This window comes from Rhinopithecus roxellana, chromosome 14 (genome assembly GCF_007565055.1).
Source record: "Rhinopithecus roxellana isolate Shanxi Qingling chromosome 14, ASM756505v1, whole genome shotgun sequence".
Lineage (NCBI taxonomy): Eukaryota > Metazoa > Chordata > Mammalia > Primates > Cercopithecidae > Rhinopithecus > Rhinopithecus roxellana.
Genome location: NC_044562.1, coordinates 5,555,354 through 5,570,812, shown reverse-complemented (window position 1 = coordinate 5,570,812; position 15,459 = coordinate 5,555,354). Strand labels below are relative to the sequence as shown.

At 36.3% G+C, this 15,459-nt stretch overlaps 1 protein-coding gene and 1 pseudogene across 1 annotated transcript in view; both read right to left on the bottom strand.

Annotated features, from left to right (window-relative positions):
- Positions 1–15,459, bottom strand: part of LRP1B (LDL receptor related protein 1B) — a 2,016,348-nt gene that overhangs the window by 481,587 nt on the left and 1,519,302 nt on the right. The window lies entirely within an intron of this gene.
- LOC104675121 lies at positions 11,905–12,533 on the bottom strand (annotated as a pseudogene).

Below are 15,459 nucleotides of genomic sequence, written 5' to 3'. Positions count from 1 at the left end.
TTCTTATTGCAGTTATAACAAATTACCACCCCTTTGGTGGCTTAAAAGAACATAAATTTATTATTTTACAATTATAAAGGTCAGAAGTCTACCATCTATATCATTGGGCTAAAACTAAGGTATATGCAGGTCCATATTTCTTTTGAGGGCTCATTAAAAAAAAAAAAATCTGTTTTCTTATCTTTTCCAGTTTCTAGGGAACATGTACATTCCTTGGCCTCTTTCTCCACCTTCAGATGTATTACTTGCATATCTATTTTCATCCTTAACATTTTTTCTCTCTATCTCTAATCTTTCTGCCTCAATCTTATAAGGACTCTGTGATTACATTGGGCCCATTCCAATAATCTAGGATATTTTTTCCATCTCAATATCCTTAACTTAATCACAGTAGGAAAGTCCCTTTCATCATGTAAGGTAAAAAATTCACAGCTTCCAGTGATAGGACCTGGGTATCTTTTGTGAGACATCATTTGGCCTAATGCAGTTGTTCCTGGTTCTCAAAGATTTATATCAGCTCAGCGTGCAAATAAATGTATTCTATACCAAGCTCCTCAAAAGTCTCAAATCATGAATAGCATCAACTCAAGTCTAAAATCTCTTCTAATCTCATAAACTCAAAATCTGTAATTTCATCATCTAAATCAGCTACATTTAAAATTCTGGGCATGATCTATCCTGGTCCAAAATTCCTGTCCATCTGTGGACCTGTAAAACTAGAAAATAAGTCATCTGCTCCCAAAATAAATATGGGACAAGTATAGGATGCTAGTTATAGACATTTATGTTCAAAAATGGATAAAATGGATAAAATGAGTCACCAAGCTGGGCTCAGTGGCTCACGCCTATAATTCCAGCACTTTGGGAGGCCAAGGCAGTTGGGTCACAAGGTCAGGAGTTGAGACCAGCCTGACCAACATGGTAAAATCCCGTCTCTACTAAAAATACAAAACTTAGCCAGGCGTGGTGGTGCGCACCTGTAATCCCAGCTACTCAGGAGGCTGAGGCAGGAGAATTGCTTGAACCCAGGAGGCAGAGGTTGCAGTGAGCGGAAATCGCGCCATTGCACTCCAGCCTGGGTGACAAAACGAGACTCTATCAAAAAAAGAAAAAGAAAGGGGGAAAGAAAGAAAGAGAGAGAGAGAGAGAGAGAGAGAGAGAGAGAGAAAGAAAGAAAAGAAAGAAAAGAAAAGAAAAATCACCAGTTCCAAGCAATTTTGAAATCCAGTAAACTCCACTTATTGTTAAAACTTGGGAAAAATTCTCTGTGGCTCAAATCTCTGCCTTCTCTACCTTTCACTCTTCCCTCTGAATCATTCTTCCCTTTTCATAGGTTTGCAGATAAATAGTATTACCAACCCGTTTCTTGCCTATAGAAATTTGGGAGTCTTACAGCCTTCTTTTATTTCCTTCTCTCTCTTTCTCTTACAGTCCAAACTAGCAATGTTTCTTCTGTTATACTATTCTCTAAAATCTTGTGGCTCTTCTTGTATGCCATGGGAATTTGCACCATTAAACAAGAGACTCCTACACAGGTATTTCCAAGATAATCCCATCCTTATTTTTTAGCTTCTACTAAAATGGAATAAAGTATCCACGAGTCACATTATCACTTCAAAGAGCTCTCTATGTAAATGAACAGTTTTAGCTTTTCTTTCTTCTGAGGCACTAACAAAAAGTTGTCCAACCATTCACTTTCCTAATAGTGAATCTTCTAATTTTGGTGTCATTTGCAATCTGGATAGATTGAGAATTTCCCAAATAATCAAGTCCTGGTTCTTTTTTGCTTAACAGTTATTATAAACAGAAAGAAGGAAACCAGAACACATCAACATCTTGCTTGGAAATGTCCAAAGTTAAATATCAAAGTTCATTGCTTACAACTCCTGCTCTATATATAATGGCAGAAATCAATTTAAGTATTACAAATATTGCCTCTATAAAGTACATATGATTAAGTTATATTATTTCAAATTTAATTATATTTATTTCATAGTATCTTAATGTGCTTAATCTCCTTTTTTTCTAGTTTTCAATAACATATTATTCATTTCTCTCTGAGCCCTCATCCAGCAATATTCTTCATGTCCACATTTCTAACAACAGTTTATTTATGATGATATAAGTATTCTCTGAGATAATATAATTTTTTCTACCATGCTCTTTTCTTCTGAGTCCCCATTAGAAGAATTTTAACATCAATATCTATGAACAGTCTATTCAAGGTAATCCAGGCTTTTTCTATTATTGTTCTAAAAGTTCTTCCAGCCTCTACCCAGTACCCAATTTGAAAGTCATTTACAGATTTTTAGGTATCTGTGCAAACAAAAAACAAGCTTCTAAGCCCCCAACCTACTGAATGGAACCCCATCTCAGTCAAGGGGATTCCAAAGAAAACTGAAAAACTAGTTCAGGCCCTGACAGAAAGGGAGGGTCCATACATACCTCATTTGGGACTTTAGACATAATTGCCCAGCATTAACATGAAAACAGTGATCCTAAGACTGACAGAAAGACTCTTTGCAGCATAAGATACCAACTCCAACCTGCAACATATTTTACCCCGAAATATGTTTCTTTTTTTTCTTTTTCTTTTTCTTTTTTTTTTTTTTTTTTGAGATAGAGTCTCACTTTGTCGCCCAGGCTGGTGTGCAATGGGGCAACTTTGGCTCATTGCAACCTGCGCCTCCTGGGTTCAAGCAATTCTCCTGCCTCAGCCACCTAAGAAGCTGGGATTACAGGCGCCCACCACCACACTTGGTTACTTTTTTGTATTTTTAGTAGAGACGGGGTTTCACCATGTTGGTCTCAAACTCCTACCCTCAGGTGATCCACCCGCCTCGGCTTCCCAAAATGCTGAGATTACAGGCATGAACCACTACCTGAAATATATGTCTTTGAAATATTTTGGAATGGCCCTGCAAAACTCTAATAATATAACTCTTTCTCCGTTCAGGCCCTCCTAATCTCAAAGACATTTACTGAGAGTCAAACACCTTCTAAAGGTCTAAATAGGACATAATTGCTATCTATTATCTCTAAGGGTGACCATCTACAAGACTCCATCTACATAAGAAGAACCTTGGTCTCCACAACCCCTTTTCTTAACCCAGACACTCCTTTCTATTGAGTCTAGATCATTAGATAATAATTGAACTCTTTCAACAAATTGCCAATCAGAAATTCTTTGAATCCACCTATGACCTAGGACTCCCCTGTTTGAGTTGTCTTGCCTTTCCCAACTGAACCAATGTATGCCTCACATGTATTGATTGATGTTTTATGTCTCCTTAAAATGTATAAAACTATGCTGTAACCCAACCACCTCGGGCATGTGTTCTCAGGGCCTCCGGAGATTGAGCCTCTGACCATGGTCACTCATGTTCGCCTCAGGACAAACCTCTTTAAGTATTTTGAATAGTTTGACTCTTTTCATAGACATTTGTTACAGCACCACCTTACTTCCAGGATACAAAATTCCCATTTGTTTCTTGATACTGCTGTAAGAAATTACTTAGTGGTTTTATATAACACAAATCATCTCACAGTTCAAGAGGTTCAGTCTCACATTCAAGATGTCACCAGAGCTGCTTCTTCTAGAGACTCTGGGAGAGAATCTGCTCTTCGTCATACAGCTTCTAGAGGCTAATGGTATTTTTTGGCTTGTGGCCACTTTGTTCTAATCTCTGCTTTTATCATCATATCACCTTTTCTCGTTGCCTTTTGACTTACTTGTCTCCTTGTTATAGGAAACTTGTAATATCATTTAGCCCATCCAGATTATCTAATCCAGGACAATTTCCCTTATTTAAAATCATCTGACTGTAGACTTGATCATATCTACAAATACCTTTGCAACACTGTTTAGGTTAGTGTTTTATTGAAGAACTAACTAAAGCCTAGTCAAGTTGACAAATAAAACTGACCAGCACATGTAGACAGAGTTAATAGTAATGGTAGAATGCTAATAAATAAAGTTGCACTCATTTGCCAAACATGCATTTTAAGTTAACTTATGCCAGAAAGAATAAGTGAATAATTCAACTAAAATGTGACTAAAAATTAAAAATAAGCGTTGCCTCTATAAAGTACATTTGATTAAGTTATATCATTTCAAATGGAATATTTATTTCATACTATTCTTAATGTGCTGAAAGTTACCAAATAGTCTTTAATTATCACATATTTTAAGAAAATATTTTAGTATGGGCAACATAGTCAGATTTTGCCTCTACAAAAATTAAAAAAAAAAAAAAATAGCTGGTTGTGGTGGTGCTCCTGCAGTTCCAGCTACTCAGGAAGCTGAGAAAAAAGAATTGCTTTAGCTCAGGAGTTTGAGGCCGCAGTGCACTATGATTGTGCCTCTGTACTCCAGCCTGGGCAACAGAGCAAGACCCTGTGTCTATAAAATAATATAGAAGAAAGATAAATAGATGTGTGTGTGTGTGTGTGTGTGTGTGTGTGTATACACATATATAGGCACATATATTGTACTTGCCTTAAAATGTTACTTAAATTAGATAAACATGAGGCTGTATTCTGCTCTCATTATCGATTGCTACCTTAATTTCTCAGTGACTCTGACACAAGTTAGCAGTATTGATGTAAGAAAAAAAATACAGAGAAGCTGATCTTTTTATGTCAAGCTGTGAAAAATGTCCTGAGGAAATTTAGAATTAATACAAAACTAAGGACTTATTTTCCCATAAACAATAGCCCATGTTATTGCAACATTCCTGCATAGGAGTTATTCCAGAGTTCACAAATATAAAAAATTTTCTTGACCTAGCTAATTTATGTCAGATGAAAGTGTAGTACAATTTGCTTCCTACAGCATGTAATTATATAATAAATATGCCCTGGGTAGAATAAAAATGCTAACAATGCATATTTCTCTTATTCATACAGGAAAAATACCTCAATTCATGGGTTTCAAAACCACATGCTTTAAAAATAAGAGATATTTTTTGGATAATCCTGCTGTTAAAATCTGACTGTTGATTCATAAATTTAAAGCCAATGCTTTAGAATACTTTTAAAAAAATCACTCCATTAATTATTATTTATTGCCTTCCAACAGATTATCCCATAAGACTTCAAGGCAGGCAATCATAAAGGTAAGCATTTTGATAACTTCTCTTCACAAAATAAGTTTGCTGCGTTCATTAAAAATTTGACTTTTTGAATTTAAGTAGACACTGCCATTTCAGATTAAGAACAGGAGGAGAAATTTAGTCTTAGGTATATGAGATTTGGATTCTTAAAAATGATTTTAGCGAATACTATTTAAAAAGTATAGATAGATTTCTATTTATTTAACTTATGGTTCCAGATATCCATCAATAAATGACTTACTCCCTTGTATTCTAGGATATTTCTTTTTGTTTATAAAGATTTTAAGATGTGAAAGGTCACAGGACAAAAATAAATCAAACAATGTACAAATATGTATTGTGCAACTATAATATATCAAATACTATCATAAACAATAGAGATACAGCAAACAACATTTTAACTCTCTAGTTTTTCCAAAACATGTTTTTCATCTCAAAATATCAATGTGCCAAAAACTAATGAACAATCATTGCAATTTGTTTTTGGTTAATAGAAAACAGTCACACAATGCTGTCACTTCTTAGGCAAGAAAAGCAGGTTGTCAATAGAGATTAACAATGACATTTATACAAGTGTAGTCTGAGAACCAGGAGGAGAACCAGGATGAAACTGTGTCAGAGGATTGGAGAAATGTGTTTTCAGAAGTAGAGAGTAGTCAACAATTTCAACAGAAATGAGTCTTTGTCAACCACAGAGTCATCTGAATCTGTTATCAGAGCAATGAGGGAGTTTGTGAAAGACTGCAATGATTTAAAGAGGGAAAAGAGTCAGTGGGTATAGATTACTTGTTGAACCTTGGCGGCAATAGGAAAAGTGGAGAGGACAATAGGATCCCCAAAAGAGATAAATTTGTTTATAGTTTTATTTTTTAGTATGGAGGAGAAATGATCATTTTTGTAGCTTTAGGAGGAGGCTTACTGACCAGAGAGAAGAAAAAATAATACATACACAATGGTTTCAACAGCACAGGAATAAGGTTTAGATTTGAAAGGACCCTTTCTCAACAATTAAAAAATGGAAGTAGATGAAATGGGTATACACAAAGGTAACAGCTAACATTAGGCCAGTCACAGTGGTTCGCACCTGTAATCCCAGCACTTTGGGAGGCCATTGTGGGTGGAACACCTGAGGTCAGTAGTTCGAGATCAGCCTGGTCAACATGGTGAAACCTTGTCTCTACTAAAAATACAAAAAAAAAAAACAAAAACAAAACTAGCTGGGCATGGTGGCAGGCACCTGTAATCCCAGCTTCTCTGGAGGCTGAAGTGGGAGAATTTCTGGAACCCAGAAGGCAGAGGTTGCAGTAAGCCAAGATTGTGCCATTGCACTCCAGACTGGGCAACAAGAGCAAAATTCTGTCTCAAAAAAAAAAAAAAAAAAAAAAATAGCCAACATCAATTGAATACACATATACACATGAGGGAGAATGAGTGGCATTGTTCTACGTACTTGCTGTGTTGTGATAGGTAACATTACCCTTACTTTACAGATGAGGAAACTGGGAAATGTAGTGCTTAATAATTTGCAGAGGTCACACAAATAGTCAAAAGCAGAGCCACAATTTGAATCCAGGGAATCTTATTTTAGAGTCTAGATTCTTAATCACAATACTCCAATGAACCCAAATAAATCTGCAAGTGGAAGTGAGGCAATTTACTGAATACCTCTATTTTTTGCCTACAAGAAAAATAAAAAGACATTCATTGAGAATGGTGTAGACAGGTATGAAAGGAGTTTTAAGATGATGGTGAAGGAAATTATGGGATTATATATGTAAATCTGTGTGTTGGTGTGCTTTTTCTCTCATAAAATATCTTTCCTTTGGAATAAGAAGCTAATAAAATGCAATTTTAGAAGATATTTGTTAGAAAGATTCATGTTCCCAAATTCTATATTTAGGTTGTAGGGTTCATTTCTTATCTAGGAGACTTTCAAAATAGATTTTAATGCTTTTAAAACCTCAGAACATATTAGCATTAAAGACTGGACAAGGCATTTTTTCCTCTTAAAGTAAGTAAATGGATATATTCCATATATAACTGAGTGCCAATTCAACTTACATATTTTCCTCTAAAAATAATTCACTGGTCCCAGCCTTTGAATATTGCATTAGTTTGTTAGGGCAGCCATAACAAAATACCAGCGATGGGGTTGCTTAAACAACAAAATGTACTTCCTCAGAGTTCTGAAGGCTGCAAGTCTAAAACCAAGGTGGTGGCAAGTGTGGTTTCTTCTGAGACTTCAATCTTCCTCTTTTTTTTTTTTTTTTTTCCTTTTTGTTGGAATGGAGTCTCTCTCTGCCGCCTGGGCTGGAGTTCAACGGCATAGTCTTGGCTCACTGTAACCTCCGCCTCCCGGGTTCAAGCGATTCTTCTGCCTCAGCCTCCCAAGTAGTTGGGATTACAGGCACCCGCCATCATGCCCTGCTAATTTTTGTGTTTTTGTAGAGACGGGGTTTCACCATGGTGGCCAGGCTGGTTTTGAACTCCTGACCTCAGTTGATTCGCTTGCCTTTGCCTCCCAAAGTGCTGGGATTACAGGCATGAGCCACCACACCTGGCCAGGCCTCTCTCTTTTGCCTGCAGAGAGCTGCCTGATTGTGCCCTCACAGGGTTCTCCCTTGGTCTGTGTTGCCTATTTCCCAATTTCCTGCTATTATAAGGATACTAGTCATATTAGATTAGAGTCCACCCATTATGACCTCATTTTACCTTAATTACCTTGCTAAAGGCCCTATTTCCACACACACTCACATGTGGAGGTACTGAGAACTAGAACTTCAACATATCAATTTAGGGGACCATAATTCAGATCATAACAATTTTTTTAAAGCCCTTAAATTTCTATTCATCTGGTCAACACCAAAGTGGAATTACTTCTAGAGAAAGTTTTATACTTTCCTTTTCTTAACATTGTGATCATTCTGAAATTTAAATGAACTAATGTTGTACATTAATGAACTAATGATGTATATTTAAACACTAATATTCATTGTTTTTTACTAGTAAGTAGAGAGTGAAGTTAAAACATGGTACATTTAGTGTTTTGGGAATCAAGGAAAAAAAAAATTAAATCAACCCTTCTGTGCTGTAACTTCGTCAGAATGTGGCAGCTCAGGTTTCCGTTAGCAGCCAGAGCAGTCAGTTTCAACTACCCCTTTACTATGGTAAATACATAAGTTAAACATGAAAGAACTGGAGAAACTGGTGCCTGAGTATAAGGGTTAGAATGTGGGATCAAACCCACCAAGATTCCACCTGCGTTTTCTCAGATCCTAAAGCAAGCTTGTCCAATGCACAGCCTGTGGGCCACATGTCACCCAGGATGGCTTTGAATACGACCCAACACAAATTGGTAAACTTTTTATGAGGTTTTAAATTTATTTTATTTTATTTTATTTTATTTTATTTTATTTATTTATTTTGTTCATCAGCTATTGTTAGTGTTAGTAAATTTTATGTGTGGCCTAAGACAGTTCTTCCAATGTGGCCCAGGGAAGCCAAAAGATTGGACACTCCATGTCTGATCCAATAATAAAATCATTCTTACACATACACCTTGTTCCAGGGCCCACTTAAGATTAAGAAACTTTCCAAGGTTCTAGAGAAAGCTTTCCCGACTCCAGACCATAAAGACTAGGCAGAGATTAAATGGAACACTCCTGCTTGTTCCTGCTGAAACCGCGCCATGCACTCCCACACGTAGGCATGGAGCTTTAAATGTATATGTGTACCGGGGAAAAACTTGTAACTTCGAGTTGGTCTTGAGTTGGTCCAACCTTCTTGCTGGTTGCAGAAATAGGCTCCCTTTTTTCCCAGTTGGTCTGCATCTTGTTATTGGACCTCGAGAACAAGCAGCTGGATGGGCCACGTTAGTATGGGAAAAAGAACAGCAATAAACTTTCTCCAGTGGCTACTTCAGACTGAACTAAGATTTACTTTACCTTTACAACAAAATAAGTGCTGGCTCTCCACTGGACCTGTTTATCTGGTAGGCACTGTAGTAAGCATAGCATTGTCATTCTTTTCATCAATACTCATGAATTGATGCTATTTTCCCCCTAATTTTAGTAGAGCTTAAGAACATTGCATCATAATGAGTGATGCACTTGGATTCAAATCTAAGTCTCACTAATTCCCAAAGCTCATATTTTAACCTTAGCAAGCTTACCACATATCTCTAGGTGTCAATGAACATTTCGTTTGTGAGGAGTGAGCTAATGTCACCTAGATCTCATCACAAAATGAGTGAGACAAACCTCTGAAAACCTAATTTTGTGATGTCATAGGCAAGAAAAAATTGAATATTATTTGTATATCTTTAAATATGATTTGCACTTTTTAACAGAAAATACTAACAGGCCCACAATCATGCAGATTACACTATTGATTTTGTGGGACTTAAATGGCAGTGCTGTGTGAAATGGTTTGCTGCATTAAATACCTTTGTAAAGCTAAGCAATATGGGGCATAAGTCACAGGAAAATAAACTCCGTAAGAGTAGCTCTGTCAGCATTATTGAACAAAGTAGTTAACACATTCATGATGGGTACCTAAGTAAAGTTTAATTTTATTTATGGCAGATGTTTTCCATGTGACTGTGTTTTGCTGGAATTATATATGAATTGCATTATTTCAAACTTTCCAAATGAAGAGTGCTGAAGAAACACCAAATCACATATTCCCACAACACTTAGCATATATTAAATGCACAGTAAATGTTTGCAGAATAAATGAAATAAAGAAAGAGGAAAAGAAGGAATAAATGAGTATCATCTATTAATTCATTCGCAGCTAAAGTCAAAAGAATAATAATTTATATTAAGAAAGAATACTTTCATATCAGTGAAATAAAACACTCCAATATTGTCAATACAAAAACTGAATAAATCTAATCTCTATGTATTTCTAAACCTGATGCAGAGTACTTCTGTTAAAGAGATGAGTGCAAGGAATACTATTACTTATAAAATGACATAACTTTTAATATTTGTCTTAAATAAGACTAAGCTGATGCTGTTCTTGGTAGATACTAAATGAATATTTGGCAAATTAAATTAAATAAGTCAAGAATAAAAATGATAATTTAACAAAAAAACACGATAGGGAGGTAATAATTTCAGATTGCAATGGTATTTTGTACAAAAATATACTACTTGGCAACTAATTGAGATTATTTCTCCTCTATCATAGATTTTAAAAATACCAAGTTTAAGCAAGCTCATCTTTTGTTGGGATGATTCAAATCAACACACTACATTCATTTCTATCTTTACTACCAAATGAATTATTTTTTCATGGAACTCAATGCTAAAGAAAAAAGGGAGTACTTCTGTGCACTCACCAAGTAAGGTAAACATTCATATAGTTTAGATTAATGTGTTATGCCTAAGAAATTTCATGCACAGGAGAAACAAGAAAGGCATGTGTGGATGTAACTATATTCCACATTCTGAAGTCTCTTCTATTTTAAGAAGATATTTGTCATCAGATGATTTTTATGTAAGATGTATGTTTGTCTTAATATTATTTTCAGAAAATATTAACAACCTTAAAATATTAACAACTGTAAAAACAGTTATCTGTTTCATCCTTAGGATTATTTGTCAGAGTTCATTATAATGTGACAGAATGGGCATTTAGGATCATCTACTCTATAAGCTTTTTTCATCATCATGGCTGGAGGAGATTTCACTTTACTGTGTGTGCCTGCAAAATTCTATCTGTACTCACACCACACTGGTATCACACTAACTTGTGGTTATTTCTGCTGCTAAGATTTTCTCTCCTACTTTTTTTTTTTTTTCTCTCCTACTTTGTACATTCCATGAGAGCAAGCATTTCAACTTTCAGAAAGCATATGATTTATTCCTTTGATGAATATGCATTGATTGCTTATTAAGTCCCAGGAACTCTGTGACCAGGGTCAGAGTGCCCCAAAGGCATTTGGAACAACACTCAACAGAGTGTCCTGGAAACTTGCCTTGGGCTGGGCTGGAGGTATACTGATGAGCAAGGCACAGTTTCTGTACTTATACAGCAGAGAAGCTATTAGGGCAAAAGAAAAATAACAATATTATAATAAGGTTAGGTGCAAAGCATTTGTGGCAACTGGAAGACACACTTTTCTCTAGCTTGAGAGTATTGCGTGTGTGTGTGTGTACACACCTTGTAGGTGAAAGAAAGAGCTAAAGTGAACCTAAAGTATAGAATGTGAACAAAGTGAAATATAGGCAAGGAAACAGTACACTCAATGTTTAACTTGAGGTAAGAGACAGAATGGCCCAACCAATACATTGCGATTGGCAGAGTAAGTATGTAATAAATATGATTTAGAATGTTTACTTCAGATACACATTTTAGGAAATATGAGCCTGATTCTCCCTTGTATCTGAATCAGAGTAGCTCATACATGCAAATTACACAGAAAGAAAACCCTTCATTAGAGTACATGTAGAAAACTTAGTCCTTACTTTACATTTTCTGCAGTTTAAATAAATAAACCTTTTGTCATGAATACCTTTTCAGAATGGCAGACCATGCTGATGCAAAATTGCGGGCTTTGCCATTACTTTCTTTTTCTTTCTTTAAAAAAAAAAAAAACAAAAACAAAAAAAACAAAAAAAAAAACACTTTATTTTACAAAGAACACAACTCCTTTTGACACACAAACACACACACATTCCAAGGAGAAGCCCATTAAGAACAGTAGCAGACTGGGGAGAGCAATGGAGGGCTTATTGAACACCGGTCTGTGTATCCCAGATGAGGGATCACAGGGAATGTTTTCTCAGATATGACTTTTCACCTCCAAGACAGGAAAAGAGATCTTGACCTGGAAGCCTGCCCACCTACAAGGCAGAAAGCTCCACACACAATCTTCGGCATCGTCAAACTATCCTGTTTCAAAGAGCATCTTGGAATAATGGGTTATCAGTTGAGGTGGGTGGTGCCAGCTGGGGTCATAGATTATGTCTCCTCGTGGGGCACAGCAGACCCAAGGTTTGAGATCTTGAGAAATGTTCCCCTGGATGTCGTCAGCATCACAGGGATTCCCTTGATCTGCTTTCAACTCCAAGTCTCAGTCTTCATTAAAAAGATTGCCAGGCTGTTCCCTGGGTGGACAGTTTGTCCCTTCTCTCAGCTCCCAGGTATTCCATCAGAGTCCCCTTCATTCACAGCAAACCCTTCCTCTTCAGAATGGGCCCCCCCGGGCTGGACGGTCATTAGAGACGCTCTGTGCTCCCTGGGCTAGTCGATCTGTGGATCAACTCTCAGTCTCTCTCTCCTGATAGGAGTGGTCAGCTGTAGCAAAGCCAGCCTCCAGGCTAGGGGGCGCCTTCCACGCGCTAGGCAGAGGCTGCCCGGAAACAGCTCAGCGGTCCCCTGTGACTGGGCCCTGGTGGACTGAGGATCCATGCCCCGCTGCCCGCGGCTCGCCCCACTGGAAGTTATAGGCCACGTGACGCGCCTTTACTTTCAATGGCAAAGCCCACAATTACTTTTGCACCAACCAAATACATACCAATATCAGTCTAAAATGTTGCTACTTTGCAAATTTTCTCCCTTGCATTCTGAATATATATTTTAATAATACCAATGGAGATAAATCAGAGAGTGGGAAAAATTTTATTCATGCTATGTGAGAGGTATTTAATCAATTACTGAATGTGGCTTCTATGTACAAATGCATGGCTCAAGCCATCTTGGTGAAACATTACTTAGAAAATTATGTTTCTTTTTTATTAATTTTGAAATCAATATTCATCTTCTCATTGAACCCTGTTCTCTAACACTGGCAGAGAAAGATGGTTAATGTAGATGTCTTTTGAATGGTGACTAAATTAATCTCATTTCTCTACATTATGTATCAGACTAACAGGTACGACCAACAGGCATTTTCACAGACACTTGCTGTTCCAGACCTAAGCACTCCTATCACCCTAAGCATGCAGGATGCCATCAAATCACCTGTCTTGCCAATTCATTTCACAATGTCTAGCCCATCCAAATCTCAGTTTTGTGAATATAACAAAAATAGAGTTTTTGACATTTTCACATATTCATAGATTACAGATAAATTTTATTCTTAGCTATCATTCTACACATACACATATACATTTCTATTATTCTGAAAGTTGAAAGGGATGAGGCAAAAGAACTTATTAAAATTGTGCTTTATTACATGATACAGACATTCTTATATTTCTAATGCATACTTATTTACCAACATCCCTTTTTATATTTTTAATTTTTAGGCTCTGATTGTCTCTATATTAGCATGCTAGCTAAGGTAAATTATAATCTGGATCCAAGATCCAAGGTGTTGGAGACAGAGAAGTGTTTGGATCTTTGGAAAATCAAATGCTTCTAACAGTAGGAACACATTCTGTCATCTTGAATATATCCCTTTCTATTGTCTTTTCATCTCTACCCCCTACTTTTGCTACTCACGCATGAATATTCCATTGTTAAAGCATGCATCTCTTCTGTCATCTAGTTTTTAAAAATCTCCTATAGTGTCCATAGCATGTATCAGTCATGTGCAAACATTCAATAAACACTGTGAGATGAGTGGAGAACTCTAGAGTCCTAAGTCCTTCTCATTTCCCTAAGGAGAGGGCCCCTCTACTTGCTTCATTCACAATATTTGAAAGTTTGAAGAGCAAGTACACCTGTTCTTCAAAATCTTTGTATGCTATGGTGGTCATTTTATATGCTAGCTAGATTCTATTAATTTATAGTGATGAATAGTTTTCAGAAAATGGATCAATAAAGAAAAATAAAGATAAAGACTCAAAACTGTTTATGCCAATTTATTACTAAGTCCTAGGCCTTGTTCCAACCAGCATTTATTAACTTGTTGAGTCTTATCATGCTTTTAATATTACTATTAACATAATCCTTATTTCTAAAAGGGAAAACCGAGGCAAGGAGAACTTGAATAATTTGCCTAAAGATACAGCATGTAACTGGTGAACAGGAGAAGAGAGGCTGGGTTGAATCTAGATAAAGATCCTGAATCTAGAATCTTTGCTTTTAACCAATATTCTATAGTTAAAACTTTCTCATACAGGTTCATATTTCCTTCCCTGATGAATAATTCTGTCCAACCAAACAAACAATATGTCAAAGAATTGCTTTTACTCTGCAAATGGAGCTTTAAGACAAGTCCCCTAACAACCTAATCATATAGCTGACACATAGCGAATTCATAATAAAATCAATTCTTAAAATTATCTACTAAGTGGCAACTTCTATTTTTTATTAGAAGGGGTGCAGAAAAGAGTATATCCAATGGACCCTGTCTAGAACAACTTAACATATCATTGGGGAGATCTTATAGACAAAAATGAAACAAAAGGCAAGCATGCAGTAGGTAGCAAATAAGGAAGTGATAAAGATATTCAGCACACATGCAAGTTCTGAATGGTTTTAAAAGAGGGAAATCACTGTGGGCTGTGGTGCAAAAAAGACTGAGCTTCATGGTGTGAAGGGATTTGAACTAAATTTTATAGATGCTCCAAAATATAGACCACTGAGAAAGCCATAAAGTCCTTTCCATTCTAGATTAAGTACAGGTAAAAAGGTGGTTAAGAAAGAACACAGTATGTTTTTAAGATAAAAGGATGTGAGTAGGACTAGAGGACCCGGTGGATTTAACGTAGTAGAGATTTGTGGTAAGGTGGATCAACTAGTTTGATAGTACCTAAAATCTGGAGGGAAGGAAACACTTTACAATTTGAGATGCAGAAAATAGAAATCAGTGTTTTAGGAAGTAACTCAATTAAAGTGTTCATATGTAGAAAACTCTAGAAACTCAAGGCAGGGAAAGCAAATAGAAGGCTAGTAAACATTCAGTAATAAATGAATGAAAATCTGGCCTATAATGGTGAAGACTGATAAGAAAAGTACTTAGTGACTAAATGGCTCAGGGGATACAGGAGAAGGGAGAGTGAAAATAAAAATTTAAAATAATAATTATTGTAACAACAATAATAGTGAGGTTGGATCCTGACTGGGAAGAAAAGTAATAATTTTATTAATGAAAATAGGAGGGTTTCCAACTTGAGGTGGAAAAATGACTTCAGTGTATAAATTGTGAGTTGATCTTAACATATACAAGAGGAATGTTTCATAAATGGACACTGGTCCATTTGTGATGAGATAAATTAGGAAATTTGGACTTGGTGACCTAGTAAATAATGAAGGTCACAGTATAAATCATTATAATGATTTAGCTCTCTAAGAAGAAAACTATGCTCATTGGTAGGAAGGAAGTTTCTGTGGGAACAGCATATGTAGAGTCAGAAACAGGAAATATAGAAGGTGACATTTTACAGTA